This window comes from Neopsephotus bourkii, unplaced genomic scaffold (genome assembly GCF_033783945.1).
Source record: "Neopsephotus bourkii isolate Nb327-2 ecotype Australia unplaced genomic scaffold, CSIRO-AGI_Nbou_v1 NB_908, whole genome shotgun sequence".
In the NCBI taxonomy this organism is placed as follows: domain Eukaryota; kingdom Metazoa; phylum Chordata; class Aves; order Psittaciformes; family Psittacidae; genus Neopsephotus; species Neopsephotus bourkii.
The window spans coordinates 428,616-456,237 of NW_026901402.1; the positions used below are offsets into that span (position 1 = coordinate 428,616).

General features: G+C 37.8%; 1 protein-coding gene across 24 annotated transcripts in view; it reads right to left on the bottom strand.

The window, feature by feature from the left end:
- Positions 1 to 27,622, bottom strand: part of DLGAP2 (DLG associated protein 2) — a 462,107-nt gene that overhangs the window by 154,932 nt on the left and 279,553 nt on the right. The window lies entirely within an intron of this gene.

The window sequence follows — 27,622 nt, forward strand, 5'->3', positions numbered from 1 at the left end:
TACTGGGGCCAGAATTCATAATTTTGTGTTTGAAGTGCTTTGTCCCACCTTTGGAAATTCCATGTTCTTAACATAACATTTAGTTAACTTTGAGGAGTTATACCCACGTATTCACTTGTAAATCTGTAGCCAGAACTAAGAGTAGTTAGGTCTGATAAAGTATGGTCACAAGATCAGTTAGGATTGCTACTGCATCATCAAGCTGTAAGACTAATTCTGAGACTTACATGGCCAAAACCCCCTTTTGTAGGTAGCGTTCTGTCATGCAAGACAGGGATGTGAGCACATTGCTAGGAGCAGTCCACCAGTTCCCAATTAGCTCGCCATGATAGCATGTGCAACCCTCAGATTGTCCTTCTTCCCATCATTGCACAAGTGGGATGGCAGAGGCATGCAGTAGCTATGTTCTCTTGGAAAAGCACAGCAAGCAGATTGTGACTGACCAATTTACTCTGATATGTGTACACATGAGCTCACTTGGCATTTATAGGAATCAAATGTATTTAGTAGCAGTGCCTGCAAAATGGTTGTTGGGCAATTTAGGCATTTTATTAGGAGCTTCTAGCACCATTTTTAAACAACTTTATTTAAGAAAAAAAGATTTTTTTTCCTGATTGCAGTAATCAACACGTACAAGATTCTAGGTTAATGGTTTAGGCCACAGAAAGCCTGAACTTGTAATACAGTAAGTGACTCTAAGAAATTATTGGGAAAATATTTACCTATGAACTCCTTGATATACAGCTTCTACTGGAAACAAGAGGAAAGTGCGCTTGGCTTTAATAATTTACAACTGTTTAAATGAGAGAAATTTCCTGAGGACTGAGAATATTCTTATTGTTGTAAGTGAACACAGCAGAAAAACAATCCAAAATGTGATAAATGTACTAGACTGGATTGTTTTCTGAAATCCAGGATAGCAAACAGCATGCATTACCTAACACTTCCAGTACATGGGGTCTCAAGCTTTGCTGGAACTAGATGATCTTAAGGTTCTTTCCAACCCTAACTCTTCTATGATTCTATGATCATAACAAAATTTATCATAATGTACAGCAGAAAGAAAAACTAATTCCAGCATTTTTCCTTCCAGAGCCTGAGAGACAAAAGAATGTTGTTGCTCCCTAGTAGGCCATAATAACCCTACCAAGCTCATATTATGCATAAATGGAGTATCTAGCTATGCAGTGACTGCTGTCTGAAAACAGACTGGATGCAGCCACCATAAGGATCATTCAAAAAAAGTGTAATTCTTGAATTGCCCAAACTGTTGGCATTGTGCACATACTGTGCCACAGCAATAATGTGTTTGAAAACATCTGTTCTATGTAACTTTATTGAGGAAGGTATCCTGATTCAAAAACTTAAAATTCAAGAAATAGAAAAGAGGAAAAAAAAGTCCTCTTCCTGTAGCAGTGAAATAATATTTTCTCAGACACTGGGATTTATAAGAAAAAAAAAAGCAACTCAAACCAAAAAAGTGGGACTTGTACTGAAAACCACATGTACATATTCTGACTTGCAGCAGAAATCACTGTGAAAAGGCTATCTTGAAACTAATGCACATAACTTAAAGTAAATTAATTAGGCACTTGTCTCAGCATAAAACAGCACTACTTTGTAATACTCTGTGTTAAGCTAATGATGTAAATTGTGGCTGTGTTTATTTTCTAACAAGTCGACCTACACTAACTGAAAACAAGGTAGTTTGTCACCCGAGCACATGTGTCCTTTGTGAACTGTTAAATCAAATCAGACCTACTTAGCTAGCTGAAACCAGAATAGTTTATGGTATATTGAACCCACAAATCATGATCCACATGCCCTAATTCCATCATTATGTTTCACAAAGAATGATATGAACTGACACTGCATAGGCTGGCAATGTAAAGTTTCCCATATAAAGATAAATACAGTGTGTAGCATTTCCCTGCTAGACTTCAATACATGCAATTACTGCAGTTATAATGGAAAGAAACCTTTTCTATGACTGAAACAATGGGAATATTCGTCTCTGCCACAAGATTTCTTCTACTCCTCTATGGACTTCATGGGCAGGAGAAAAACATTTTTTGTTATTGTTGATAAGACTTTGCAGTTTCTTGGACTGATTTTCAACTAAGTAAACCTGGTCAGGTGGAATCCAGTTTGCCTCCATTCCATGTATTTGATGAATTGCCCTGATCTGGCACCACTCACTTTTATTTTCACACGTAACACTTTCTAAGCAAACAGCAGTAATATGAGATGGAAGTGGAGTACACACAAATGAAGCATGTTTCCATCCTCTTTTTAAGGCAAAATAGTTGGCATGTCCACAGTAGCAATTACCAATGAATTATATTCATGCAATCCATTCCCAATTAATACTATAAGTCATTGATTTAAGTAGAAAAAAAGATTGATTTGATGACAAAGCTGACTTCCAGTTGCATAGCATGGTATGATTTTTAAAAGGGAAAGAGGGCACACTTCTCAGAAAGCAGTATCTTTGGTACACCACATTCATTTCATCAGCTCAGTGCAAAACAGATGTTGACAAAGGTACAAGCTCTTAAGGCCAATAAGATAATTGTTTTTTCCTAAGGCTGATTAGCAAAGATGTGATCCTGTCTATATACCTTGCTTGCAGGGCCCTGTACCTAGTATTTCAAACCAGTGTACACTGCACAATACAGTACACAGCCTTTGACTTCCACTCGCATGGTACTCCTAGTGTTGTGCTTACAGTAAAATATCAAAGCAGAGTTGCCACTGACACTCACTGGCAGAGTACCAATGCTGAATGAAAGGGATTATTTTTAAAGTGCACAGGAAAACATATTTAAGGTGCAGAGCACATTTAAATCATTTAACATTAAGGGTTCTCCATGGCATTGTCAGTAGGATGATGAAATGCCAAACCATCTCTGGGAGCTGATACCTGATTAGAAAGGTTAGGAGAAGCTAAATGAATGTTAAATCATACTCTTTTGAAAATAAAATATTTCTTCCTGCTTGTAAAATGTTTCTTTCTGCTTCTAAGTAATAGATATCACCAGCAGGATATGAGTAGCTCTGTTTTACTAAACTTCCACAGTTAAGCTCAGTCTTATTTCATTAAAAGCACATAACTGGGCAGCAGAGCTCAGGAGCCACTGTGGATGTGAGCAGACACCTGGGTCATGAAGTCAGTAAAGCTCGTGTCTTCTTAAACAGGAAGAAAGGAGCAAGGTCCAGCCACTCAGAAAATTAGGCTACTCACAAAGAAAAAAGTAAAGAACAAGCATACAGCTGCAGTGGCTGAAGATCATAGAATCTGCAATGATTTGGGTTGGAAGGGACCTTAAAGCTCACCTAGTTCCAGCCCCCATACCATGGATGGGGACACTTTCACTAGCTCAGGTTGCTCAAAGCTCTGTCCAAAATGGCCTTGAAGACTTCCAGAGAGGGGACATCCACAGTTTCTCTGGGAAACCTGTTCCAGTGTCTCACAACCCTCATAGGAAAGAACTTCTTCCTAATATCTAACGTAAATCTACCCTCTTTCATCTTAAAGCCATTCCCCCTTGTCCTGTCACTACATGCCCAAAAAGTCCCTTTCCACCCTTCCTGTAGTACCACTTCAGATACTGGAAGGCTGCTCTAGGGTCCCCCTGAAGCCTGCTCTTCTCCCTTTTTTCAGTCAGTCAGAACTTTATGAGATCACCATGACTTCTCAAATATGATGGCTAGCGGCTTAGCCACTTCATCTGCCAATTCCCTCAGGACCCATGAATGCATCTGATTGGGTCCCATGGACCAGTACACCTTCAGGTTGCTTAGATGTTTATGAGCCTGATGTTCTCCTTGGTGGTGAGCACAAGGTCCAACATAGCTCCTTGCTCTTCTCCTCATTGGCTTCTTTATCACTTGGAGAATGAAGTTATCATTAACACATTCCAGGAATCTCCTGGGTTGCTTATGCCCTGCTGTGTTGCCCCTACATCAGACATTAGGGTGGTTGAAGCCCTCTGAAGATCAGGGCTTTTGAACGTTAGACCACTTCTATCTGTTTGTAAAGGACTTCATCTGCTCGGTCTTCTTGGTTGGGCAGCCTGTATCAGACTCCGCTATAATGTCACCTGTCCCTTCAACCCTTAAATTCTGAGCTATAAACTCTCAGTGGCTCCTCATCCATGCCTATTTGGAGCACTGCACTGCAGCTGGTCATTGACACCCCCTCTATGTGTGAGATGGCTTTGCATTAACCAGAAGTTAATGTACAGTTAACTAGAGCTTTGACAATCAGGTCAGTGAAAACTATTGACATATAACTCCAAGGGCTGGATTTGAATTGTGAGTTTGGCTGCATGCAGATTTTGGGTTTAATGTGGTTCTACCCAAATCTAATTCCAGAGGGTAAACTAGAAGTAGGTAAGCAGTTCTTTGCATTAGCCTCTAGAGGGGGAAAGTTTCCTTCATCTTTGGAAATGATATGCATTATTCACTAAAACTGGTTTTGCAGTAGAGGCAACTCTTACACAGTGCCATTGACTGGACTTGGGTCTGCACAATTTATCATTATCCTGCCACTGTGCCCCTAACCTTCTGCAGTAAAGCTTCTTTTCATACTCTTTCTTATTTTCTTATTTTTCTTTTAGTGTGAGGTGTCGCTGCCCATGGCAGGGGGGTTGGAACTAGATGGTCTTAAGGTCCTTTCCAACCCTATTTTATGATTCTATGATTCATTGACATACTATTATATTAATTTACCACTAACCCTGTTAATTGCACGATTATCATTTTAATGGAAATGTAAACCTTTCATGTGAAAATTTCCCCAATGAGAAGAAAAAAGATCATAAAGGTTGCACTCAGGAATTCACAGGAGTAGAATCACCATGTCACACACCCACTGCTCACTTGCACTGCTTGTTTGAACACTCAGGAATTCACAGGAGTAGAATCACCATGTCACACACCCACTGCTCACTTGCACTGCTTGTTTGAACACTCAGGAATTCACAGGAGTAGAATCACCATGTCACACACCCACTGCTCACTTGCACTGCTTGTTTGAACACTCAGGAATTCACAGGAGTAGAATCACCATGTCACACACCCACTGCTCACTTGCACTGCTTGTTTGAACTTACTTTCACTCTGGGAAATAATTCAAAGGAAAGCAAACAAACAAACAAACAAACAAACAAACCTGGTACCACCAATCTATTGAGAAAAATTTGCATCATATTGAGACAGGCAGATCACACCTGCAGTGTTAACCAGGGTTTCATTTTGTTGGTGTTCTTTACTATGACATCATTAAGAGTGGGATAAAAATTTAGTTTTCTTCAGTAGAGGGGTATCACAGTATCACAGTATGCTACAGATTGGAAGGGACCTCAAAAGATCATCTAGTCCAATCCCCCTGCTGGAGCAGGAACACCTAGAAAAGGTTACACAGGAACGCGTCCAGGCGGGTTTTGAATGTCTCCAGAGAAGGAGACTCCACAACCCCCTGGGCAGCCTGTTCCAGTGTTCTGTCACCCTCACTGAGAAGAAGTTTCTTCTCAAGTTTAAGTGGAACCTCTTGTGTTCCAGTTTGTACCCATTACACCTTGTCCTATCATTGTTTGCCACTGAGAAGAGCCTGGCTCCATCCTTGTGACACTCCCCCTTTATATATTTATATACACTAATAAGGTCACCCCTCAGTCTCCTTTTCACCAAACTATAGAGGCCCAGCTCCCTCCCTCAGAGTCTTCGTGTGAATTAGGTGTCTGAGCTTCCATTAGCTCCAATGAGGAAATTGAATCAATCAACTACATCAAAAAGTGGAAATCAGTCTTGGTCAGATGAATAGTTAGAACAGTTCTTTCCATTGAAAAAAATCTCTCATTAAATACAGTGCATGCTTAGAAGGTTCCCTACATAACCTATAATGTAAGTGTTTTGAGCTGAATTTAACCACGAAACTTATCTATTTAAGTAAAAGAATCTACATATATGGATGTGGATCTGAGATAGCCACAAGAATAATAGGGGAATGATACAGACATATATTAGCTGTTTTGCAGTTACGAAATCTGATAGTCTCATTTTAACTGGCCGTTTCAAAGATCTGAGTCCTGGACAAAACCAACTTTTTTCCTGCCAGCCTCTAGTGCAAAAACTCACTGATAGCTTTCTCCTTCTCCACTCTTAGAATCATCGTACAATTGTACAGGATGATGCTTGCAGCCTTATATTTTGCCTTCTCATTTAATATTATTCCACAAGAACTAATAGAATCCAACTATTAATGATAGCTGGTAACCATTCACACTGCCCATGCATGTCTGCTCACACAGCTCACTTCTGCGCTTGCACACTGACTCACAGTTACCACTAGTGCATGGCTGGGAGGACAACCCCAGCTGTTTGTGCAGGGGCATGCGGTGGTAACAGCATATAAGGGCTCCTAGGTGGGTTTCCACATTGTCCCTTAAAAGATCCTTCATTTCATCAGGTCTGTATGTAACCCTGCAGCCTGGCTGCATGTAGCAGCAGCACCCTCTTAAATGTGGTCCTATTTACACAAGTGGCTGTTGATGTCAGGGTGGGCAAGTGGCCAGATGTGGCATACTTTTGGTGCCCCAAGTTTATCAGTTCTTGCAGTCAGTCAGACTGCCAATCACAGGAGCTTATCAGTGTCTGGGACACTGCCACACATGCTTTCTGCAGCCTCCTGTATCCTCACAAATTCCTCCATCCATACACCTAGGCACCTATAGAAATCACTCTTAGAAGCTCACACAGAAGGCAATTTTATGTAATGCAGTCTCTCCCCTGCTATGTGATATGCTTTAGCAGAAGAAGCCAGTGGGAAACCTAAAATCCTGTTATTCCAGATGCAAATTTATCCTTACATAGGAGTTGTGATAATCACAACTGGTGATATTACCAAAGCACAAAGCTGGTAATACCACCAAATGCACATTATCCTTAAAAGATTCTATTCAAAACAACATGATAAAGGAGGAAAATACACTTACAGATTTACTAAAGCGCCTTACTAAAACAAAAAGCTTTCTTAAGACACAGCCAACTCTCTGGGATTCCTTCCCCTTGGGAAGCAAATATTAATTAAATATATTGTCCTTAGTTAATTTCTGTGTTCCCGAAGCTGTATTTAGCAGGGCTTTTAGGTTAAAATGTCACCACCTTCTATACAGAATAAATGCTCATATTCCATTTAATAATATAAAACCTTTAGGTTATATAAATAGTGTTTATGATATTGGAGAGACCTGATTGTTAACATGCCCTCCAGGTCCAGTTTGGCTTGACTGAGTTTCTTTAGTAGGTTCATAGTGTTAACATACTTCAGAGTAGAAGAATCTGTGATTTACTGGCCCTGGCCAGCTTAAATGCATCATGCTTCGATTCTCTTCCTCTACGGTTATATGTTTGCCTCATCTCTTTACTAATGTCTTGCTTTAAAAAAACAAACCAAACCAAAAAAAACCAAACCAAAAAGAAAGGAAAAGAAAAGAAGAAAAAAAAAAAAAGAAAAGGAAAGAAAAGAAAGAAAAAAAGAGAAAAAAAAAAGAAAGGAAAAGAAAAGAAAAAAAGGAAAAGAAAAACAACCACCAATTAAAAATAAAAAAATCCCCAAACCCTAATTCCTTACATTTTGAAAGCCATCATAAATTCATTTTCTCGTTCTGCTGATCCCAAGCAAGCTGTCTCCTTCATGCTTCCTGGTATAATCATGGCCTCAGGACTGGTTTATCCAAACTCATACAGGGTTTTTAAATAACATCAGAAACTGTTGTAGAAACTCCATCTCCATACAGCCATCTTGAGATCAGAACGTTAACGCTTTCCAAAGTAGCTCTCATCAGGAAACTTGAAGTACATTATGGCTGAAATCCCAGCCCCAGTTTCCTGCAGTGATGGATGCAGCACTGACAGTGGCAGCAGCACCAGCTCTGCTTGAGTGTGGGGATACTTTAGCAGCATTTAGTGGCAGCATTCACTAGCACTTTGATAGTGATGACAGACAACACCTATCATCGGTATTGTAATTTGGGCTCCCTGCAGTTCACCACAGCCTCACTGCCCCATCTTGAGCCAGGATTTCCCAGAGGATTACCACAGGCATGCTGTCCTCACCACAGTTGTGACAGTCTCAATGCTTTGAGGAAGGCATGATATATCTACAGGAACACTGCAACTTTGAGTGCTACAGCTGCTAAATCACACTCAAGTTCATTGTGTACATACGTAAAACAAACTCACACAAAATAATTGAAAAAGTTTCTCAGAAACATCAATACAAACATTAGGTTAGGGTGGTGAGGCACTGGAACAGGTTGCCCAGGGAGGTTGTGAATGCTCCATCCTTGGCAGTGTTCAAGACCAGGTTGGACGAGGCCTTGGGTGACATGGTTTAATGTGAGGTGTCCCTGCCCATGGCAGGGGGGTTGGAACTTGATGATCTTAAGGTCCTTTCCAACCCTAACTATTCTATGATTCTATGATTACTCATACTTTCCCCAGTGGCTTCCACTTGTGTGGCTGGTTCAGCCATGAAAGAATTAAAAGAACAAATTTCCTAATAAACTTGACATTTTACATCTGTCTACAACTATGTTTGCCTACAACTACAACTGTCTACATCTATGTTTACAAATATTTTTAAACTCAGGAGCACTTTTTAAATGATGCATGACTGATTACTGAATAATCAATACCTTAGAATCATGGAATCAGTGTGGAAAAGACCTTTAAGATCATTGAGTCTGTTAACGCCACCACTAATCCATGACACCAAGTGCCACATCTACACATCTTTTAAATACCTCCGGGGTGGTGACTCAGCCACTGCCCCAGGCAGCCTGTTCCAGTGCTTGACAACCCTTTCAGTGAAGAGTTTTTTCCTAATATCCAATATAAATCTCCCCTGGAGCTACTTGAGGCTGTTGCCTTTCCTCCTAGCACTTGTCACTTGGGGGAAGGACCAAAAAGTATTAAGTGTTTGGAGCATCTCTCCTATGAGGAAAAACTGAGGGAGATGGGCCTGTTCAGCCTAGAGGAGAGAAGGCTCAGGGGGGGTCTGATCAATGAGCATAAGTATCTGAAGGGAAAGTGTGAAGACAATGGGGCCAGATTCTTCTCGCTGTGCCAGGCAAGAAGATGAAAGGCAAAATGTAGAAATTAAAACACAGGAAGTTCCACCTGAACATAAGGAAGAACTTCTTTACTCAGAGAGTGACTGTGCATTGGAATAGGTTGCCCAGGGAGGTTGTGGAGTCTTCTTCCCTGAAGATATTCAGGAGCCCTCTTGACACAGGCCTGAGCAATGTGCTCCCATTTTCATCAGAATAGTCTCAGGTTAGATATAAGGAAGAAGTTCTTTACTGTTAGGGTGGTGAGGCACTGGAACAGGTTGCCCAAGGAAGTTGTGAATGCTTCATCACTGGCAGTGTTCAAGGACAGGCTGGAGACAGCCTTGGGTAACATGATCTAAGGGTAAGGCATCCCTGCCCATGGCAGGGGGTTGGGAATAGATGACCTTAAAGTCCTTTCCAGCCCAAAACTGGAAAATTATGATTCTTATAAATTTATAAATCATTTATGAATTTATAATTAGAAATCATTTATGAATTTATAAATCATAAATTTATATTTATGATTCTAAATAGTTGCTACAGTTTTGAGAGTCTATTGGAATCCAACCTATGCATTTAATCTCACTCTCTTTCCATATGGAAAGTTAAAAGTTAAATTTATTTTGCATTAATGTTGAACATACGCATTCCATAACTGAGGAGAAGTAATAACCTGATACACACCATGATATGGTGACACCATGACTCTCAAGCTGTCAAATTTTCCAAACCAAAAAAACATACAATAAATGAAGTAAAAATATGCTAAATAAAACTTAACTTTTTTATATAATGTTGAGACATTTGTGAAAACTTCTGATGCAATTCTGGAGGGAAGCACTGGGCAAGTGAGGAGGTTTGATAATACTATCCCAGAAAGTAAAATGATTAAAAAAAAACCCCAGCAGTTTCCTGAAAAGTGAACTGCAAAATAATGTATCTGCTCAGTTTTATTGCAGTCCCATTCTCAATCTGCTTTCTGCATGAGAAAGGCAAGAAATAGTGTGAAATTCATGTATTCCACTTCACGCCGCTATTCATGTCAAACACTATGACATGTCTTTCGGAAGCTGCTTCTTTGTGTTGTCAGATTTTTTTCAGTTTATCTCATTCTTTCTGTTGTTCTGGAAATGCCTTTTCTCTCACACTTTCCCTGTTTTTAGTGACTTTGCTTTTTTCCTTGAAATTTCTATAAACATAAGCTCATGAATCAGCAGGCGTTTCTAAACAAAAGATAATTTTCTCTCATTTTCACCTCAGCATCAACTTCCCTTCCTCTAACTCATGTCAGATTGCTTTCAGATTTGTGCGCAGCTTGATCCGGTCTTTCATATATCATTCATTATCTTCTGCTGGCCAAGCCACAGTATTTTTTCATATCCATTCTCCTATCTTTTTTGCCTTTTGTCAGATAAAACTGAGCACTTATTATTAAGCAGTCCTTCAAGCCTTTGATACCCTGCCTGGTTTCAGAAAGGCTAAATAACTATGTTTATATGTTGACATGTAGAGTACTGAAGTACCAAGTTGAGCTTTATACAACAAAGCTGACTCAGTGACTTACTAAATATTAGGACAGTTCCTGTTATACTAAACAAGCTGAGTCTTTTAAGTACATTAGATTTTCAAAAGCTAGTGGGAAAAAAAGTCCACTTAGGTACTTAAAAGAAAAAAAAATAATCTTGAAAGTGAAGGATTTCCATGCGGCAAGCCCAAGAATTTGCTGACAGATAATGCCTTTCCAGAAGGAAAAGTCAGAAGAAATTTGGTACAGTTTTTGCATACATCTTGTAATCTCCAAAATAGGTATACAAGAGAGACTGATTAGTGCTAGAGGAACGTAGCATTTCTACATCCCAGAAAACGAACAAAGGATTAAAAGAAAAAAAAAAAAGCCATTAAATTGTAAAATGTTAATTTGGAAAACAACAACCAAATAACACCCCCAAATTAAGTTTCTACATGAAAGGCAAATATATTTCCAATATAAGGACTAAAATCTTAAGGTCTTAGAATGAAAGCATGAGGAATTTGTTAGGCACTGGTCTTAAAACAGAATTCAAGGATTACACTAGTGAAACAACACAAATGTAAGTAATATTGTTTGGTATTTATTCTGCTTCCAAGGTATTTCACAGAATAATTTCACAGATCTCTCAGAACTTTTAAATCACTGAAGCCGAAATGGATCACTTTGTCACTATACATGAGTACTGTGCAGGAGGTTTAAAGCTTATGTCAGGTCAACAAATACTTGGACTCTGAGAAAAATACCCTTTTGGGGGTACCAGCTATATAATGTATACATGAAGGAAATCAGCTTCCATTGCAAAATGGTATTTTAGCTCTCATGTGGATCTTAGTTCAGAAACATAGTGCACTCTGACAACTGCTCTGAAGCTGCTCTGTGTACTCTGAAAATGAAGAAAAATTAATCTTAATATTTCAAAGATAATCAGTCAACATATATGCTAAAAAATTATGCTACAATAAAATGGTGATTGGGTTTTTTTTATTTTCTCATTAGTGCCTCTTCAAGCTTCATGTTTAGTTGAACCTTTCCAAGCCTGTGGCAATGTCTGAAAAGACTGTGTTAAAATTAATTAAATCTTTGAAAACACTTAGCCACAGTCCTGCTCTTATTGAGTTTTCTCAAGAGTGATGTCAATGAGAGCAGCAAGTGTAGGTTTTCCTTTTGCCCTCTTGTATCACAGTACTCAGTATATAGATGGATTCTGGCATAGGCCTATCTTGTGAAAACCAACTTCAAGGGAAAAATGCTAGAGGAACTTTTAATTTAAAAGTGATGTGATTTGGTTTCAGGGAAAAAAAAAAAAAAGACAGGAAATGTATTTTTCTCTACCAGAAGCATAAAGAGTCTGGAAGAAGATAAGAACTATGTTAAAGCTACAGACTACAAAAGTTCCTATGAAATTGGTACTCCATTTCACTGGTTCCCACACTGCATGCAATGAAGAGAAGTATGAACTAGCCAGGCTATTAAAGAAAGTGATGGAAATTGGGAAAGTTCATAAATTCCAAGCAAGTTATGTGGCATTGCACAAGAAACATGCTTGTGCCTGTGTTTAAGCATGCTAGAAATGGGGGCGAAGGCAATCATGTTATAGAAGCCCCTATTGACCCCATGCACAGTGACTAGGATCATGAAGTAGCAGAGGCACATTCATGACACATTGCATTTGAACTAAAAAGCCATTTCAAGATTAATAGCTGTAGTCCAAAGCCATTTGAACTTAGCTGCTATGCTTCAGGGACCAAGTTGACAGGTCCACATCATGCCAAGCTGTTGCTTTCCTTGAATAAGTTCTCCTGAGAGGAAGCCTTTATCAGAACAAATAAATTGATAATCTTTGAGGTCCCTTCCAGTCCAAACTATTCTATGACTCTATCAAATATAATTCACAGAACTTGCCTTTTTAACTAACTGACCTCTTCCCACTGGAAGAGGCCAGCATGGAGACAAAGGGACAAAGGAACTTCCACCGTTCAAAAAAAAGACTATGAGAATGGATCAACAGTCTATAACATAAGGCAGCACACAATAACAATTGCATAATGATGTGCTGCTTATGTCTTATTTACTGAACAATAGCCAGCTTCTGATATGGTGATTTAAAAAAGTTGTCAATGTTTCCAGTGATAAACACTGGGGTTCTATCAGAAACGACTTCAGGATTCCCTTTGATTTCATAAGGGTAAAATCTGCACTGAATTCAGAAAAAAAAAGACCATGAAGCAGGAGAAAGGATTTCATGGGGAAAAGTTTGTGATAATGTAATTAAAATCTCTATGCACAAGGGAACAAAGTAAAGGCTGATCTGGCTTTTGCCCACAGGCATTTCCAGATTTGATTGCTTCACTTGATTGGTTTAGCATGCTTTCAGCACACTTTTGTGCTTTAAACATTTTTCATGTAGAATATAACCAGGAGGAAAGTTATTCCATCTTGTAACTCACTGAAGTCAATGGAATTACTGCAGTGCAGGACATGGTTCACCACCAAAAGTGTTTAATTTTGTAGATTTTAAATGTTAAACTATTAGACGAAATAATAACTATTTAATCATAACCTAAATCCTAGGTATGACTGTTCTGAACATTACTGTAAAATGCATGGATGCACAGGTAAAACAGGGTAAACAGTTCAATTACCCTCTCTAAATCCAGAATACATACCTGTGAGCCACAAGTTAATTTGGGGCCCTGAAATGCAAACAGGCAAGCAGCCAAATTGTCATGGGCCACCTTCAGCTTTGAAAAGCTTTCCCACAGAAAATGCATTGAAACTGCTTTGTTCTCTGGGAACGGTCTTTAAAAATCAGCAGTTTAAAATGCAAGGAAAAGAAAATAAACTGTATTACCAAAATATTCTAAAATTAAGAATTTGAAGACCAAGTCTGGTCTGCAGTGAATAATTTGAGCTCACCTTTTCTAAACTACGAAGACCCGCTTTCATATTTTACCATATCTACGTATTATATACTCTGGAGTTTACTTAACACAATAGGAAGGCTGCATTACTTTTTTTTCTTTAAAGCCAACTCTGATATGGAAATAGATCTGCCTCCAAATGAACTGGCTAAACTTTGTAGGAACAATGTCTTCTCATCTGGGTATATTATGAATATGAAATTCCATGCAGCATTAATTTTGATAACACGAGAGCCATAAAAATAAAACCCTCAAAACCCCTCAAAACAGCCTCACAACTCTGGACATCATCGATAAACAAAATACAATAAATCTTGCAATTTAGAAACTCAAAGAAACCCTCTGATAGCACTTGTTTTTATTGGCAATGTTAATGTATTTTGGTAGCACTACTTACTAATTTTATGTTATAGTATACCTATCAGGAACTTTGGTTACAATGTAAAAAAGATAAAAAGAAAAGGAAGAAAAGCCGTCTAAACAACTTTTGATTCTTGTCTTGGTGTAAAACTTAGCATTTAACTGAACTTTATGAGAGGATCTGTTGCTAAAATTGTAAGATGTGTAAATTTTACTACTCTTGCTCAGAAAGATTCTGGAAGATCCAATCATTTTCACGCACTTATTATGAATGAAATTATTTTCATGAAAGGGAGCTATGTTTTTTGTGTCCTACAAATCTTGCAGCGATTTAGTTGTTAGAAAAACTATTGCACTGATATAAAGTGGAGAGGATAATATCTATCTTTCCCTTTCTTAGCTTAATTGTCTTACTGCAACTGAGTATGACACACGATGTAAGAAAGATTAATGATGAGAGAAAACTGAAGTCAGCAGCCTCAGGCAAGACAGTTTCTCAGAACTGGCTTTATAATCTCAGAAAAGATACAATTAACTTTAAATGAATTTGAATTTTTTACCTTTCTCTTTCTGTTCTGAGACAGCACTACAAGACTTGTTTTTCAAGTCTTTCTGTATTGTAAAGAAAATGTACAGCTTTCCAGTTCTTGAATGGATTTTAAATAAATTCAAACAGTATTTCACCCAAGCTTATGTAGTGTCAAGAATTTGATAACATCGAATGTCTTTAACTATGATTGAAGGTATCCTTATCATATCTGCCCTAAGTTACTTTAGTAGATTCAGGTCTCTACTAAAAAAACAACCAAACAAAATGGGTTCTAAGCCATTAGTGCATCAATGGTGAAGTACAGTTTGCTCTCATCCTTCGAGGTCCCAAGGACATACACCATCTGTCCTCACATACTTCTCTTCACATTGCACTTCTACTGCTCCCTTCCTTACGAAGCTTGCCTAGTCTTGGTCTCTTCCTTTCCTCCTTACATGTTATAAATATAAAATATATTTATTTTCTCATCACAGAGATATTATGATATTGACAACTCCTTTCTCCTTTGCAAGACTTTGCTCTGAAGGCAGCCACTGTGTCCTGAGACAGCTGCTGGATGCTATGGCAATGTGAGTGCCAGGCTAGTTAAACCAATGGAGCAACGACTTGTGACGTACAGCTCCAGCTGCTTCTCCAGAAAACTTCTCCTGGGTCTGCCTCAGTTCCCTTCTGCCCCTAGATTCAACTACTAGATGCATAACCTATGCATCTGCCCTAATTCTCTTCCTCATAAAGACTCGTAGTCTTTAGTAATGTCTTCAGTACTGCGCGTGTACTTTAAGGTGGATTATTATCAATATCACTTCATTGACAAGGCTGTTGGAAGGAGATCACGTCAGCCTTCTACCAGTGAGACAGCTGTGCACATGAGCTCCCGGTTGAATCTCAGATTTTCACCACCACCACCATCACTGGTGGATGGTCCTTGTGTGTGAGCGCTGCTGTTGCTGATTATATACAGAGGAAAAGCATATAAATGAATCTTTGCATCTGGGTTGCTGCACATTCTACATTTGACAGGCTATCTCCTCAAAGAATGAATAAAATGATCAGGCGTTGCAAAACAGAGAACCCTCAGCCTCTCTGATTACTTCCCAAGGGGTTCCCTTCATTTAAGTAATTATTTTATTACAGAATTTGTTAGAAACAAGATATGAAAAATTCATATGAAGAACTCGAAAATGCTGAGTGGTTGTGCAAATATTCTGCTAAACTTCATCCCTGATCCCAGGAACCAAAATGCTTCAAGAAAAGAATGAAAAGAAAAAGAAAAAAAGGGGGAGAATAATATGTTCTATCTTTGTTTTAATTTTTTTCTCTAATAACATTGTTCCACTTCAACCAAGGGAAAAACTACAATCAGTAACATATAAAATACTTCAAAAATCAGAAATCACATTGATCTCTGTAATTAATATATACTATTTCAACCCCTAACTGTGAGGGCAGTTTTCAAAATGATACCTGGTAATTTGGTGCACAGTATTTTATTTAAAGTAGGTGCTGGAATTAAAAATAGCATCAAAAATAAAACTGAGATACTGCATTACATTTAGCAATGCTCATAATCTGGGAGTTCTCAGAGTCTCAAGGAAAAATGAAATCATTTTCTACACACAGACATAACACAGGTTAGCCTACCTAGATTTTAGCTCCACATTAAATTTTTCCTTTGTAATACAATGCACAAAGGCAACAATAAAAGATGTAGAATGCCAGATCAAGGAATACAGGAAGTGTTGGCCTATTCCCAGCAATACTACTGGTCTGCACGTAGCCTATGAAGAGTTAGCTATTTAGTATATGCTGAATGTTTAGTCTCCTTCTAGAACCAACAAAGAAAGACATATCCACGGGCAATTTATTCTGCCTGAAGACAGACCTGAAAACAACTGGACTAACATGAGTACAACTATGGAAAACTTGTGGAACAACTTCTTACAGGACATTTATAAGTAGATGGAGGACAAACATATAGTTATTAGTTATAGACATTTTTTCCTTTTAATTCAAGGATTGGTTTTTTTTATGCTTTTCTATGATTGGCTTTGTACTGTTCATGGGCTGAGGGCTCCCAGGTTTCTGCTATGGCAGAAAGCATACTGCTCCTTGATAGCTGCGGCTTGTAGGACAAGTCGGAACATTTATTTCACATCATAGACTACTAGGTTACTTCAGATCTTGTGAAGAATGGACTAGCTGTTAAGAGGTTACAAAGGGAAAACAGGGCTTAAACTTTAAAGGGAGAAGGCACGGAGCACAGGACTAGTCATATAGCTGTACTAATTAGAAATCCCGGAGAAAGGAGAAATTTTACAAGTAATGGTGTATAGGAACTAGGAAGAATACAAGGCAACATTTAGTCTGTCTATAATCAAATGTCTGATCTCTTTTTGTACCAGAATAGTCTCTCACAAGAGGAGGAGACTTAGGTATCTTTTACATCGACTTTCTTAGGGCTTTTGACACTGGCCTACATGACAATGTTATCAAACACTGTAAAAGACACATTCCAGTTGAAATTAATTTAGATTGAATTGATGTAAAGTCAAAATCTTGTATTGTACTTAGTTCACAGTTGAAATGGGGTCTCCCCATTCAGTACTGATGAATGGGTGATGGCAATTTGTTGACTTTTTTTGTCAAGTGGGACAGAACATCACTGGGACAGCATGAAGACAGGCTTCCAATTATCTTGAAAAACTAAAGAAATTTCTTGAGGAAAAAGTAAGCAAAATAGGATTGGATTCAGTAAGGTAATGAACTCAGGAGGGAATAATTAATTGCTGGATGCTAGATAGAGGACAAGTTGTCAAGTGTCTGCTCTACACAAAAAGTGTTTGCTATTACAGTTACAGTTTAGCACAACTTAAATATGAGTAGACAATATCGTGCTATTTCTGGAAAAAATAAGCATCATAGTGGGACACATATATAAGAGCATAAGCTACAGGGCATGGAAAGTCATTCTCTTTCCACATCCAGAGCAGGTTAGGTCCTCAGCCATGTGCAAATATGACAAGGGACAGAGTGTAGAGGAGAGACTGATCAGAACTCTGGAAAACATAACCTATGAAAAAAAGACTGAAAGAGCATTTGCTTTTAAGTCTATCAGAGATAAGACCAACAGGGTACAATATCAGCTTTCAACTGCGTGATTTGTTGTTGCTGAAGGGAAGAAAAAATCAATTTCAACTTTCATACGCAAAAATTAAGGAGCTTATTTTGAAACAGGGAAGACTTGGGTCAAACAGCTGAACTTTCTAACAGCATGGATAGTGAAGAAAAGAAACAGACCTACTGGGGATGTTATGGCCTTTCCATTGTTGGAAGCACTGAAATCCATTTAGATCAAATATCTGTTCAGCATCCCCAATCCTGTGGAGGCAGGGGATAGACTGGCTGCTCTGTGTTGTTCTTTTCTTGCCCTATTTTTCTGAAAACATATGTTTTGTTTATTACAGGGATCTACTAGTGATACTGTGAATCAATATTAGATTGGTCCTTGCCAGTCAGCCAGTGGTGGACCTATATATTTTCTGCTCTGCCAACATAAGAGGAATCTCAATGCAATACAGGTAGCTTAAAAATATAAAGAAGAGTAAGTTTAAAAGGTTCCTTAAAGCTCACATGGAGGAATATTTCAAGATACATAATGGACTACATATTCACACAGTTCCTGTGCTGATTCAGCTTAGACCAAACTGAAAGAAATGAGTAAAAGAGGCAAATTGAATACCACAGTTAAGAACAATACAGAATTGTGGGAAGCACTGTGGCAAATGCTAAAACCTGAATGAAGCACTCGTGTAGAAAAACAAACAAACAAACAACAAAATCTTCTTTTATAGATTACAGTGTGGTGCTTCCTTGAAGCTTCTCATTAAATTCAAAGCAACTTGAGACCAAAAGGAACAGTGTCAGACAGAAACCTTAATACCATAGCAAAAGCAATGGACATAAAAAGGACTTTGCATATATGCAGTTTTGCATTTTTTATTGTAAGTTTACACCTGCTTTATAAGATAAAGTCGAAATGTAATTTATTCCTTGCTTACAGACAGGCTGTACAAATGAAGCCCTGGTTTGCTCTTTCATCTTAAATCATAAGCAACTAGTAACACTATCATTTTGTTTCTAAGCACATCATTGACGTTATTTCTATACACGTGACTATAGTTATTTTTAGTCGTAAAGTTTCACCCTTCTCAGGAATGTAATTTTTGATTTCTGATCTTCAGATCACCAAGATCTGAAGTCTTGGTGAAGCTTGGGAATGCTGCAGGTAGTCTTCACTAAGGTCAACAGAAAAACAATTGTTAAGTAGACCTTTGGTGCATCAGAAAGGAAGTCACTGCAAAGATCAGCAGGACAAAAGTTGCAGTAAGAACTTAGGTACAATATGAGGATATTTTTCTTGTCTGCATGGGAGTTCTGCCAGGTTATTATTCCTTGGAGCCCTTAATCTGAAATATTACTAAAAGAACCCCAAACAAAACCCATGGTATGGTAGCACAACTGATAGGAAGGGTGAGGATTTGAAGATACTAAGAGAATATATTTTTCCCTTCCTCCAGAATTCTGGTGTGGCAGGGGGTTGGAACATCCCCTAGCGTTGCATTCAGGGATGCAAACCCATAGAAGATGCTAATTTAACACTTATTTATTTTTCATTTTCTTGAAGTTCATTAAATATAAATAAAACAAAAATAAGGAGAATGAAGGACATACTCCTGAGGTCTATTCCGTATTAAACTCAACAGTCCTATTTTCCCTTCTTGTCTTATCTAACGCCATTGAGCTAAAAATTCAGACACCGCTCATAAAGTTTACATCTCCATTTAGCCGTATTTCACCAGCATATTACTGCTGCTGTGAACGCATATGAAAATTGAGATGATCTTTCTGACTGGAAAGGACTTTGAAACTGCCTCTAGCAACAATAGAAACTGCATGAACAGCTCACACAAAACCTGTGCTCAAGTGTGTCAGAAGTACAGAAATTCAATCTTTTGTAGCTAAACCAAAACAACATTGGCAGGGCATTGGTAACTGTCAGGCTGTGGGGCTTTAGCTTTGTCTTGAAACCTAGCACGGGGCTTCCAGGAGCAGTGAGTTAAATTTATGATCTGGTACTATAATGGACAAAATATTGGGTGTGCAGCAATTTGTGGGGATGCATGGTAAATCATGCCATGGTAATTTTCAAAGTTACAAAGACATTTGGGGAGGGTTCATCTTGGTAATCAGTTTAACATCAGTATTCATACCACAGCCCAAGAACTCCAGGAGGAAGGCTGTGGAGACAGTGAATGTCAGTGCTGTGACAAGAATAAGCGTTCATGTAAGGAGGCCTAGCTTTAATCCAAATTGGTCCCTAGAGAAAGCCAAACACTGAATAGCTCCCTAATTTACACCTAGTGAATCACTCCTCTGGAAGTAAGCACCATCGTGTCAACAGAGAGGAAAGATCCTTGTGATTGTCTTCAATGACACATGCTTCTCTCTGTTGCCTATATATGGGACTCAGACACTTTGAAAAGCTAAATTTGAATCAGAAGTTGTGAATATTGTAATATATTCATAATAAGACAAACTAGGATTGTCCTAGAAATGTCAGTGTAAGGATTTCAGAAAAGGAAGCATAGCATAATTTCCAATTTCAGCATCTGGTCCCCAAACTGTCTTTTGAAATTTCCTTAAAAAGAAAAATCTATTCGACTGGGACAGAAAATATCTATTTTATTTACTGTTTTTATATGATGCATTCTTTCAATAGGCGATGGCTGGCCAGAGGAAGAAAGCCATTGTTTGCATTCTGGTGGCTGTACCATCCATCTAGTGAAGAGTGTGGAGAAAAGGCAGGGCTGATCCTCTCCAGGAGAGTGCAAAAATGTGCTCTGTGAGAGAGCTCTCCAGCATAGGGCCAGAGGAGGAGGAACAGGAGTGATGAGGGCTCAGACAGCTGATGGCGTGGGTCAGTATGCCTGCCACAGCACAGGAACCCAGCCTGGCTCCATGGAAAGAGAAACTTTCCTAGTTATGAAGAAGGGACTGTATGCAATTTGAGGCACTGCAGGACTCAGCTGAAATGTTCCTGGGCTGCGAGCAAGAGCAACATGGAGGCCAGGGGGAAATCATTGGACAAGTACTAGTTATTTTAGCCCAGACATTTTGACATTTTCTGTATTCAAGTGTTGTTTGCTCTAAATTCTGCTCAAAGAAAGCTTGCTTTAGAATGTGAAGGCCTTTGACAACGTTTCTGAGGCACCATTAAAGGTGAAGCACTGGTCATGAGGTACACAGCAAAACGTCTGATTGATTCAAGACCCAGACTGTCCACTCAGATTTTGGCATAACATTCTTATGAAAAATTGCTTAAAGAATTACAAGACTATGCATACATAAGTGAAACAACTGTTTTGCACCCGTAAATTGCTCTACATGAAAGTGCAAAGCAGAAGAGATAGGTTCTTTAGAAAGAATACTGCAGTCAGTGTCCCCGTCTAAAACTCCATTCTTATTCTTAAACCACGCTTTGGTTTAGGGTTTATTTATTATTTCAGGGTTTGTGTATATTCTTGATCTCACATGTTTTGTTTTCACTATAATGATGTTCCTTCAGTGTAAAGATTTTACATTATCAGTTATATGGTATGAATTTAATGGAAGTTCTGGGATTTTGTACTCACCCCAGATGTGAAGGGTGATGAATTGTTTGTTGGCAGCTTGGTCACCAATTCAGAAAATAAGATTCTTAGGCAACTGTTTAACAGAATAAAGTATGGTGTGGAACAACAACTCCAACAATATGAGCTTTCAAATACTGTGTCTAGAGGTCAGGTTTGCAGAGAATGGATATTGATGGAGACCACTGAAGTCAGTAAGCTCTTACGATAATCTGGACCTATGTATTTATACATAGGAGATTTCATATATAGAAGAGCTCTTCAAACTCAAACTCTTTGTGGAAAAGAAATTATATTTAAGAAGTTTTGAGATAAGAATTTTAAAGGCATTGAAAAACACTTTAGTAAGCCATACAGTTATATACCTCTTGCCTAAGTACTTGCAATTTCCTCACACCTGCTTTAACCACAGAATTGTGAAACAACAGCTTAAGGACCTGACCAAGACCAATCACTTGAATTCTACTAACACCAGGAAGAGGCTGTAAGGAAAAGCAGAAGCAAAGTCTGGATCATATTCTGTTGCAACCAAAGTAAGTATGCCAAAAGCTGTGTCACAACCCAAAGAAAGGACAGCATTTCCATTCAAAAAAAGTCGTTGCCAACAGAGCTCAAAGAACACACAGAAATGGAGGCTAAGCAAGGTAAATATTTCTTAATCTATAGCAAGCCCCACTACTGATGCAGCAATAAGAAACAATATAACCAGCCATATTTCTTCCAGAATAAATTGCCTTAAGGCAGGAAGGTTCATCTGATGACATAAAGTCCCTTGCAGTTGATTTCAAGGTTCACTCTCAATATTAATTTTAATTTAGTGAGTAAGAAAGTTAACAATTTTTTTCCCCTGGCTGAAATCTGAACAGTTGGGTATCTCTGAAGAACACAATAAAATGAGTGAATGGAAAAAGGGATTTATTATAATTTAACTTCAAAGTATGTCTAGTATCTTTTATCAATAATAACAGTAAAAATACCAATAATTATTAATGAAATTCATACTCTTAGGCCATTAGTAAAAGTAACATGTTATGAGTAGTCACCCTTTGACTGGTACAAGCAATTACAGAAGCGTTCTACCACAGCGTGGTAGAACTGTAGGAACTTGGAAATCACTCTACTCAAATGGAGGCGTGAAATGAAAACTGAGAATCCCAAAGAAACCTAAGCAGATATTTAAATCCTTCTGTTGAGCTTGAGGAGCTTATATAGCATAATAATGAGAGAAAAAAGAAATAAAATGGAAAACAGAGGCAATAATAGGAGCTACTGAATATTACTAGACAGGATATAAACTCCCTAGAAAGGAAAAGAGCATGCAGTAGAGCTTTTTCTAGATGGCATGGGTAGGAATATATTCTTCTCCTTCAGGTATCTTACTCCCTGCAGTAGAATATGAATTTTAAACAACTGTTGCTCTGATCAAGCAGAACAACTCCTAGGTCCAGAAGCAGCACTCCATAGATTCAACAAGAAAAACATCATGAAATTTATCTCTCTTGTATAGCAAAAACGAAGTCTGTTCTTTTGTCTCCTACTGATATTTCTTGTGTCATGAGCTTGCACTGTGAACAGGATGCATCCTTCTGGGAAATATTTGCAAGAGAGCAGAGAAAATGAGTGTGGCAGCTGTAACTGAAATTGCTGAAGAAAACACAGGCATCCTGGCAATAAAAGTAATAATGCATTTTCATTTTAGTACAGCAGAAGCTTACAAGGTTGCAAACAGTTTCTGAGAAATGTATTAGAAAACTAAACCTGTCTTGCCATCTCGTTAGAAAAGGGGAAAGTATGCAGTGCTTAGCAAAAGACATGGTAAGTTAAATCACCCATTAACTTCTGCATGATCCACCATGTGACAGAGTTCTTGTAAGCGAACATTCAAATGCTGAATAGCAAAGAAGAAAACAAGAGCAAGGTCTTTTGATGTGTGCGGTATTTTTGCTACCAAATTCTAATAAAACCTCTGACAATTTAAATTAGCACAGGTGATTTCAGTTTAAATCAAGAGTTTTCAAAGTAAATCCATATAAAGCACTAATCCATCAGAAATAGGTTAAAAGGGATACAAATCTTACAACTGCAATTTTAAATTACTAATTAGCTACTCAGTAGAACTATTGCAGCTGTTCTTTTTGCTAACCATTAAACTATAAAGATATGAAAACAATGAAAGGAGAATGACCTTCTATATGTCAGAGAATATTGCTGAAGGCATCTGCAGCTAATGGGCCTGTGCTTGCTGGTGCAGAAAGAGTAAATAGGTTTATTAGCTTACTCAGCTGGAAAATGCTTAGCAGCTACTGGTCATCTGATAACAAATTTAATTCATAGTTCATTTAGCTACAAAGGGAAGTGATATTTTTATTTTTTTTTTAATACTGTTATTCAAATGTCCTGAAACATAATCTGTACCCAGAGGGGGTAAAACAGACTCATGAACCCTAGAACAAAATGTTTTCTACTTGTTCTTTCTAGTTTGCACCCTGTACCACTGCATGTGAGTTTCTTACAATTTAAGCATTGATTTCCCAGAAGAAGATTTAGTTCTTGTAACTAGAGATAACAAATGGTAAAATTGAAAGCTCCTTGAACTCTGCATCAGCCCTGTTGCAACTACATAGAGCTCCTAATTATAAGATGCATTTTAAAAGATTTATTTTTAAAAATATTCCATCATTTGACCTAAATCAACATATTTTCAAACTACAGTTTTGCTTTCAAAACACATCCTGGATTTTATTTGGATCAGATTCTGCTGTGTATAAACCATCATTCTTATTTTAACTCTTTTGTACTAGATGTGAAATCGAAGAAAGGGGCATACCCACAAATACTGCCAGAGAAATTTTCCCAGATCTTCTGGGAGTTTTCCCACCCACAGAGGGAAGAACTATAGCTAAGACTGGCCAAAAGGGGAAATGAACATTAAGAACAAGGTAGAAAGCACTCTTCACTCAGAACTTCCTCAGAAATTAGTCACAAAACCAGGACTGCAAGTCCACCTGTGTTATTTCATTCCCTATAGAAACCCGGTCCCAAAGACTGCCAGACTAAAGCAACTGCCAAAGCTGTTCATAATGTAGCTCAAAGATAACCTCCCTATTGAGCTGCTAGAACAGGGAGGCATTTAGAATCTGTACATAAATATCATGAAAGCAGGCTCCAGCACACATTTTTCATAGCAAGAAGGAAGAGAGAAGAAGATTTTACCTCTATTGAAGCAATGATTTTCTTTTTCTTTCCCCAGAGGTTTTATTTAGACAATAATATTTGAACCAGGTAGCATTTCCTCCAAACCAGTGGAATCTTAAACATTCACTTTTTGTTCCAGTAATAGGTTTGTCTATTAGTATTTATTTCTTATATAGCCTTCTACTGTCAGTAATAATTCACAGAAAAAAAATATAAATACTTTTCTTAAACTTGTGGAATATTTACAAAACACATTTATTAATTCTGTGGCCTGAATTATCATTTGTATTTGTAGTTGATCAATTTATGTGTTATTTATCACAACTTTAAAACAGTTGAAGAAAAAGCTTTTTTTTCTTTGTTTTCAAAGCTGAAAAATATCACATGATAAATCAAACTGAGGGGCTTGATTACAATCTCTGCTCAGCACTACATCTTTAGATATCTACAGTGTTGAATAATGATGAAATAGAAAAGACTATCCATTTGTTTGTCACAGCTTGATTTTCAAAAAGGGAAAAGTTGTGGCATTTTCTGGCTTAGCTCAGAATAAATCTAACATTAGTTTGATGGTGTGAGCACTTTAAACAGGTTATGGAGGTGTGAACTTCCCTACCGCAGCCATATTTCCTTTGGTTAATTCAGTTAACCCACATTTAATGTTCATCTAGGATGCTCTTTACTCAAAAACTAGCACGATGCTGTTCTATGGCAGTGCTCTCTGCGCATTAAATGGATGTATGCATGGGTATTTTCTCTATAAACTCTTGCAGTAGTAACTCATCAGAAGAAATTAAATGTTCAGACTACAGCAGTGTCTTTTATATGCTTTTAGAGATGTCTTGTAGCTCAGGGATGTTTTGCATGCAGACTGCCAGATTTAAACACCCACATGAAAAACATAGTTTATATGTGAATCACACACTGCAGTAGGAAAAGCTTGGCAGATTTCTGAAAGAGATTGCATTTTTGAAGCAGTAAGGATGCATTAGTCTTAAAATATCAGCAGAGGACAGTAATAAATATATCCTATTTACACACATTGCTCCAGCTACACACAGCCTGAAGTCAATAAATGCTCTTGTGATTGTTTCTCCCATTAACTAGCTCTAAGTAAATAGCTTCCCCACCTGTGGGAATCACAGCTAAGAGGAAAGAGCAGATTCTAAGTTGTAGATATAACTTAGGTTGGTTGAGTCAGGACTTCTCAGCTTACTGTAATCACATCTGTCTGCTAGGTAAGAAGTAAAACTCTGTACCCAGAGCTGTGCAGGTGTAGTTTAAAAAAAAAGTCACTCTTACAACAAGCATTACTCTATGTAAGACATCAGAGTGAAAACATCAGAAAAATCAAGAAGAATTAGCAATGAGTTAGAAGTTTCCATTAAATAGTAGCAACCTTGTCTCTTACAGCCTGTGACAAGTAATGAAAAGTTAGGTATTAAAATAGGTATGATCTTACTTACAAAGGAGAGATGAATGATGTAGAAATTCAAGCAGTGGAAAGGTGAAAGAAGAAAGGAGAAGGAGAAACTTCTCTGAACATGATGAAAAGGGTAAAAGGAGAAGAAAAGTCAGCCAAAGACGGGAGGTCATGTCATATTCTGTTTATTTTCTCTTGTGAAAAAAAAACAAACCAAGACTGTGAAAGAGAGAGGTGGAAGCTTTGAGAAGTAATTCAGTAGAATAAAGGTTGCTGGAATTGTGGGAATGGCATTCATTTGTGATGAAGATGTAGAGCTACTGCATTCGCATGTACTTGATCATAAAAGTTATAGAGCAATAAAATCTTTTTCTTGCTGCACCCTGCTCTTTTATCAAACCTAGAAATGTGTTTGTGTAAGGTTCTCTTTTCCAGTGTGGTGCCTTTTGGTTTACATAGCCTAGAAAATCTTCTTTTTTCTTTTCTCTTTTTTTTTTTTTCCCATAATCCTGAAAGCCTGAAAAAGCCTAAAATGAAACTGATGTGGGAGCTCCACATCTTGTAAACAAGCTAAGGTTGCAGTGGTCCTTTTTAACTCCCTAAATACACTTTACAGAAAGAATAAGAACCAGGCAAACAAAACAGCTGAGTAACTATGTTATGAGAGTTACCACCAGCAGAAATCTGGTATTTTGTAATTTTTAATCGATATTAGTAAAAGATAAAAGCTAAAAAATATTCTATGCATCTTGGTTGGTTAAATTCACTCTCTTCCCTGGTATGAAAGTATTAATATGTCAGTCTGCCTAGCCTGTGTATTTTGTGAGACTCAAAGGCTTTCTGTGAGGCTAAATACTAAGGAACAATAATAACTGCTAACTAAATATTTTCAAATATTTTATTAATCAGGAGCCTGTATTATTGAAAAACCACAACAACAAATCTCTCCTAAAAAAATCAAGTGCAAAACAAACCCATGGGTATTTTAGCTGTGGCAATCTGTATTTATTTGCCAGCATAATGAACTATGATCTGACAGTTTCAGCGTTTGTTAAAAAACTAAAGTAGAAAACAAAACCAAGATATTTTAGCTTTGGCACTGGGTACTTACTGACCAATAGGCTGAATCGTTCATAGGGGTTTTATTAAGTGTTTCACATGCGATATTTTTTCCTTGTGGCAAAATAATTTTCTGCCCCCATCATAATCTCTCAAGTCCAGTTCATTTCATACCAAGCTGCCAATGAGTTATAAAGCCACTGTTCAAAAAAAACAAAAAAGGTCCTGAAAAACTGCAAGTAGGCAACAAAATCTTTGTGCTTTAAACACAGTGAGCTGTTTTGTTGTTTTTTGCTGGGACATGAAAATAAAACTACTGATCATATAATATTCAGTCAACTAGGATTGAATATTTTAAATGGTAACATCACACAGGCTTCTAAACATTAAAAACAGAACTAAAACCCAACACTGTTCTTCTGAGGATGAACAAGTTATAAAAATAAAAGCATGCAATTATACCATGATAGAAACTTCCAGGATATAATAGCTATTCACTATTGGCTAGACAAATGAACACTGGAAGTTACAAAACAGCGTACTTGGTTCTTCTTAATTATTTGAACTTTATGCTTGACTAATTTCACAAGTTCCATCCTGCCAATATATTCCATCACTTTTTGTCAATCTGAAAAAAATATTAAATGAAAAACCCTAGTATTTTATGGGTGTTTCATGTCTCAAAGAAGTAGAAAGTACTGGAGGGAGTCAGGTATGTCTCGCGTAACAGAATTCTTCAATGATGGACACTGAAAGCTTACTGACTAAGGTGGTA